This window comes from Lemur catta, chromosome 3 (assembly GCF_020740605.2).
Source record: "Lemur catta isolate mLemCat1 chromosome 3, mLemCat1.pri, whole genome shotgun sequence".
Taxonomy (NCBI): Eukaryota; Metazoa; Chordata; class Mammalia; order Primates; family Lemuridae; genus Lemur; species Lemur catta.
The window spans coordinates 14,789,085-14,795,783 of NC_059130.1; the positions used below are offsets into that span (position 1 = coordinate 14,789,085).

Here is a 6,699-nt window from a genome sequence, read left to right on the forward strand (position 1 = left end):
TTGTTCTACAGGTGCTGCATTTGTGAAAATGAATTTAAAGTTCAGGCCAGCAAGGATTTGTCTTGTATCCAACATTTGGAGGCCTATTTACTTATCCTACTCTGTCTCCTTGAAGGCCATAGGATAAGTTCAAAACTTCTTTGCAAAACAGCTGTGCTTTTGCGTCACCTGGTATCTATCAACATTGTCGAACTCACCTTTCCTGATTCTTCTCCGGGAGCACTTCCTCTTCCTACTTATTTGAGGTTTAAGTTTGTGCCGAGATCCTGCTCAGGTCCCATTTCCTTCCTGCTCCTCGTCAGCCCTCTGACCTCCTCCATCCTCTCTGGCTTTCCCTCTTCTGAGTGCTTTCCTACAGCACTTACCTGCACAATCAGGCACTGTAATAAGTATTTATCATGAGAAGGATGTCCTGTCTCTCCACCTGTCAAACCTGCGAGTGGCAGACTGAGAGACTCCTTGTCGTCCCAGCACTGAGAGCAGCCCTGTGAACAGCAGAGCGTGCGATACACAGGCCTCATTCAGAAAATGCTCATTGGTGATAGCATGACCTCTGACGTCTGCTTGGTGAGCTGTTTACATCTGTCATTTGCACTTTTTTCTAGGTGGAGGCAGTGGCCATGTGCTGTGGCCTTAGAATTGCTGTCTGCCTGGTGGCAGAGGGGACATGTGGGGTCAGGAGGGGTGGGGCTGCTCAGCTTGTTCTGGGGACAGCCGGCTCTCAGAGAACTGAGCCCAGGGAACTGAGGGCTGGATGCTGACTCGTCCCTTGGGTACGAGTTACGGTAATAGCAGCTATTCTGGGCCAAAATACATTTAGTGACATCCTGGGAGATTTTGGTGCATGAGGCATGCTTTAAAAATACATGAGAATTTAAGGAGTTTTTTTACCCACACCTGCTGGGGAAACATGTCCACACATCTAGGCTAATATTAGGGCTGTTTATTTCCTAAGGTTAACATTTCCTTGGCCATCTAAGATTGCTACTAGGGACAGAATGACTGATATTTTGGCATCCTACATCCAGAAAGGATTATCAAGGGGAAATAGGAGCATGTTTGGACAACACAAATGTAAGGCTGGTGGCAGGCATCCCTCCCCTCCCTAATGAAAAAAAGAAGAAGCCCACGAGACCTGCTGAAAACAATGCCTGCTAGGCCCAGCTAAGTTAAAGAATAGCCACACCTGGATGGTTACCCTGATAAGGGTCTCGGTTCTTGGAATCCATACATACCACCAGCCCCTCCTAGTTCTCAATACCCACCCTAAAACTGTAATGGAAAATTCCTAACTCTTGGGGCCAAAAAAACCCCATCCCCCAGCTCTAAAACATATATAAGCCCACACAAAACTGGGCGGCGCGACTTCTTGGGCCCCTCTCTCGGGACCCATGAACCTCGCCCGGGCCCCTCTCTTGGGACTGTTACCCTCGCCCGGGAGCGCTCAAATAAAGCCTCGTTGCTTACCCCTTTCAACTCTGCTCGTCTTTCTTTCTTTGGCACCGACCATCCAAAAACCTTACAACAGACAGACGCCCAGAAATATATGGGCAACTCCAAATGGGGTCATCATCTGACCCACAGTAGTTTCTGGGGTTCAAAGTGGTCCTTACATAAAGGAGTCCACGTTAGAGGGGCATATTTCATGTTGGGGACTGATAAGTTCAAAATCCAATTTTATATATAGACTAAGAAAAAGCTTTTCCAGTGGGGAACAGATAGAGTCCTGGAAGGCAATGACCTCCCTCTCTAAAACCAAACCAAGCTGTCCCAAGCTTTGAGTGAGCAGGGGGTTGGAATGGGGTCTTCATTTGAGAAGAGTCCTCAAGCATCTCCTCCTCTCTGGCTTTGCCTCCCCCCTGGGTACACAGCTCCCCTATTCTTCCTGATCAAATGGATTGGGGGAAATGTCTCTTTCCCCTGTTGTCTTCGGTACAACTAAAGCAGACTAGGATTTCAAAAGGGACTTTACACATTAAAGGAGGAAGGAGGAGGAGAGGAAGAGGAAAGGTAAAAGAGAGAAAGAAAATAAAGTACAAAAAGAGTTGCCATGTCAAAACATAATTTATTGATGCTATACTGGTAACTCCTTTTACTCTGTTCCTTCCTCCACACTCTTCGAGTATCTCCAGAAAAATCTCTTCTTTATAGTGTTTAGGTTCCTGGTAGGCTGGAGGTCTTGGGAAACAGGTTGGCAAGTGGCTTACAAGTGAACAGTAGAACTCTTGGTCCTCCTGACTCTCCAGCAGCAGAAATAAAATATAAATAAAATAAAATAAAATATTCCCTGCCCAGATGATAGCCCCTAGCAGTCAGGTCCTAGGCTGCTAGGAGACGGCTAGGAGCCCAAAAGAGCTTTTGGAGAAGAGGGCCCAAGAGGTCATCTGGGCCCTTGTCCCCAGGCAACACTGGGGAACTCACACTCTCACACTCTTCTCCCCTGCTGCTTGAGTTCCTTGGATTAAAACAATACTTAAGTCAAATGTTAACCCTCTTTGGTTTGGGGGGAAAGCCCAAGTAGTTATCTTCGATTTTAGCACCAAGGAGCCTGTTCTGGGGCCCAGAAGAGAAACTCAGAGGAGAGGCCCCTGGAGGTGGACAGGACAGGGTGGGGCCTAAACCCTCTTCTGCTGAAAACACAGAGAGATTGGACCAATGGTGCAGGGGTATTAGCTAGGGACAGTGAGGACTGGTTCCCAGGGCTCCACGAAGACAGAAGAGGCAAGATGGAGCATTTACTAGATGGAACCATTCTTTTTTTTTTTTTTTTTAAATATGGAACGCTTCACGAATTTGCGTGTCATCCTTGTGCAGGGGCCATGTTAATCTTCTCTGTATTGTTCCAATTTTAGTATTGTGCTGCTGAAGGGAGCACGGAACCACTCTTAAGTACAATTCATTCAATCCCCAAACAGCCCAGGGGAGGAGGGGGAGAAATAATGGGCAGGAAAGCAAGTTAAGTGGGTGATCAGGGATGCAAATGCAGAGTCTCAGCAGAATAAAAGGAACAGACCTTGAAATATTCATAGCCACAGGGCTGAAATTGCACCCTGGAGAGCTGAGTTGGGAGGGAGCAGGGCTGGAGCACCTGGTCCAACAAGTAAGTCCAGCCCCAGACAGTCACTTACCTCTTGAGGAGCAGCAAAAATTCAGCTAGGTTCTTGGAACTCCATGGAGACCCCCGTTGGTAACCCTTACTGAATCACTACAAACAGCCAGGCTTGGCTTTTACATAGGATAATTCACTTAGTCTTCCCAGCATCCCTGAGAAGTAGGTCCTATTACTATTCCCATTTTGCAAATGAGGAAGAGTTTAATTTGCCTAAGGGCACAGAACCTGTAAGTGGCTGGACTGGGATTTGAACCCAAGCAGTGTAGCTCTAGTCTCTGCTCCCAGCTGTACGACTGCCACAGCTGTTCTTGCCATTCTTGGCCCAGATTGGCCCCTCACTAACATTCACTCTTGGTGATGGGCCCCGTTTCTTCCACTTAAGTCCTTGGCATTTGTACCCCAAGGGACCTCAATACCAGGAGAGACCTGAGGTCATGTGTTCCCTGGGCCCTGATGTGACAGTGTCATGGGGGTGTTCGCTCCTTTTGATGTTTCCTTACCACCTCCTGGTTAGTTCTCCTGGGGTACCGCACTTTCCTACCTTGGCTTGCTGGGCAGGCTGAGCAAACACCATCTGCCAAGGGGCCCGCAGCAAGACAAACCACAGCAGCCCCAGCGGTCTCCCAGCTTCCACTTGGCAGGCAGCCTGCACGCCTCTGTGGGCAGAGCCCCTGGGGAAAGGGCTGCTGTTCCTCACTTGTTAGGCTGCAGGTGGCCCACGTGCCTGTGTAGGGTGGGCTTTGCTGGGAGGAAGGGCACTGGCTTTCTGGGAGCCAAGGGGCAACTGGGAGGGGTTGGGGCGCAGTGGGGCAGCTGCTGGACTCATCATGCCCTCAGGCTGCTTGGGCGCATCTTTGCTCCATTCTGATGCAGAGAAGCCGTGTGTTTGCTTGTTTGCTATTTATTCTGCAGTTGCAGTTTGAAGCAAACTGGTAAGCTCCAGGCAGGAGGCACATTAAGTACCTTCCTGGCTCGGTGCTGTGTTCACACACGCAGATGCAGCTGACAAGGCCTGTCCCTACTCCCCTGCTGCCTCCAAGTCCTTCCCGAATCTGTACATTCCGGAGGCCATTGATCCCCCTACGCCTCCACCCCCTACGCAAGCACACCTGTAAGTACGTTGAGAATTTGGCTCCCGCCTCCTTCCCTGGCCAGTAAAACTTCATTTCAGCCTTTCCTAGCTTTAAGCCCTGCATGCCCTTAGCCACCATCTTAAGCTGTCCCTGTTAGCAGGATGTGGCCCTCTAAATCCAGTTGCCGTTTTTTTTTTTTTTTTGGGGGGGGGGCGGGGGTGTTGAAACAGGCTCCCTCTGCCGCCTTGGGCAGAATCTACTGTTGCCCTGGGTAGAGTGCAGTGGTATCACTGTAGCTCACAGCAACCTCAAACTCCTGGGCTCAAGTGATCCTCCTACCTCAGCCTCCTGAGTAGCTGGGACTACTGGCATGCACTACCATGCCTGGCTAATTTTTCTATTTTTAGTAGAGATGGGGTCTTGCTCTTGCTGAGGCTGGTCTCCAACACCTGAACCTAAGCGATCCTCTCACCTGGGCCTCCCAGAGTGCTAGGCTTACAGGCGTGAGCCACCACTGCACCTGCCTGGCCACCAGTCATTCTTAGTTATCCCTGCCCCACTCCCTACATGCCTCACCCCCAGGAAAAGTCCACTTTCTGGGGAAGTGAATCCCCCCAGACTTTCCTAGAGCCTAGTATCTAAACTACATAATATTTTGTTTTCCAGTCAAGTTTATTAAGGTATAATTTACACAAAGTAAAATACAGCCTAAGATTTTTGACAGACACATACAGTTGTGTAACCACCACCACAACCAAGATACAAAATAGTTCCATCACCCCAAACGGTTCCCTCACGTTTGAAGTTGACAATGTCCCCCATCCCCAGCCTCTCACAACCACCAGTCTGTGTTGGTTTTATTATTCCTCTCCAGTTTTGCCTTTTCCAGAATGTTACATAAATGGAATCTGGAGTCTGGCTTCTTTCATTCAGCATAATCCTTTGGAGATTCACCCATGTTGCTGCATGCATCAACAGCACCTTCCTTTTTAATGCTAGATAGTATTCCAGAGTATGGATGTGCCACAGTTTGTTTACCCATTCACCAGCTGAAGGACATTTGAGTTGTTTCCAGTTTTGGGCAATTATGAATAGGCTGCTATAAACATTCCTGTAAAGATTTCTATGCAGACATATGTTTTCATTTCTCCTGGGTAAATACCTAGGAATGGGATTCTGAGTGGTAATGTAAGTATATATTTAACTTTTAAGAAACTGCCAAACTGTTTTCCAAAGTGGCTGTATAATTTTGCATTTCCACCAGCAATGTAGGAAAGATCCAGTTACTACTCCACATCCTTAGTAGGATTAGGCACTGCAGTTCCCCCATTCCGACCTCCCTCCCTTCTAACGATGTGCTACATGGCACTGTAATGACCTGTGTTTCTTTCCCTCAGGTGGCAGTCCGAAAGGCAGGAAACAGGATTTATTTCTAGATTGCCTACACAGACTATATCAAGATAGGAACTCAGTATATATATTTATCATATTTATCAACGAATGAAGGAAGCTTTGCAGGCTGCCTCGCAGTTTCTAAAGGATAGAGCTACTGATGCTCCATCCTCCTCATCTGGAAAAGCACTGAGGTCCTGTTACTGACCTCACAGTTCTTGGTCCACTCAGGGACAGAATTTGGCACAAGACTGAAAATGGAATTTATACAGGCAAGGCTTTATGTGGGGGTGGGGTTTTGCTTGAACAAAAAGGAGACGGTGCTGGTTAAGGAGCAACCAGACTGGCTCTCAGAACAAAGGGCTGGGGACTTTTTAAAGGGTAGAGGGAGAAAGTTTAGTGCCAGCCTTGAAATCATAGCATGTAGAGGTGGAGTTTTGCTGGCAGCTGCCTATTTGGCGATCATGCTTCTTTATATATCACATGTTTCGTTAGCATGTTAAATCTCCACCCTTGAGTGTGAGTTTTAGCATTAAAATGAGGCAAGTGGTCTATGAGTGGCCAGCTTTGGGCTTAATCTCGGCAGTAACCAGTTTGTGCTGGCTTTGACTGGGGTCGGTGGCCCCCTGCTCCAATGGTTGCCATGTCCTGTTAAAGAAGGCAGAACTACCTTCTCTTGAAGGTGGGTGTTAATCATTTTCAAAGCTTGTGTTCAGTATTATAAGCAGACTTAAGCTTGGCTCAAGGCTCGGACAGGTAAGTACCCAAGGCCCACCTCCTATGCTATTAACATCTCAGTCCAACAAACTTCCCTCAGTCAAGGGCAGCTCCTGCTCTACCCATGTTCTCATCCCTTCTTGAAGTTATGCCGCCCTCAGACCCTCCTCTCAGGGTCCTTTCTCTCTGGGTGCTGCCTGCTCCATGAGCGTCATTCCTTAGGGAATAAACAGAGTGCAGCAAGGGCCTTCCCCTCCAGTGTCAGGTTATAGCCAGTGGATCCCAAGGGACAAGCTACTGGAGAGATACAAGGGATTGAGAGGAAACTGTTATGAAGCACAATTGCTTCTGCCTGGAAGGTTCAAACCAAAGCTCAGGGGTTGGATGAGGATATACTGACAACCT

General features: G+C 48.2%; 1 non-coding gene across 1 annotated transcript; it reads right to left on the reverse strand.

Moving 5' to 3' along the window:
- Positions 1 to 2,769: 2,769 nt before the first annotated feature.
- LOC123636146 lies at positions 2,770 to 2,874 on the reverse strand. Its single transcript, XR_006734356.1, has one exon. It is a non-coding gene; the product is annotated as a U6 spliceosomal RNA (small nuclear RNA).
- Positions 2,875 to 6,699: the final 3,825 nt, after the last annotated feature.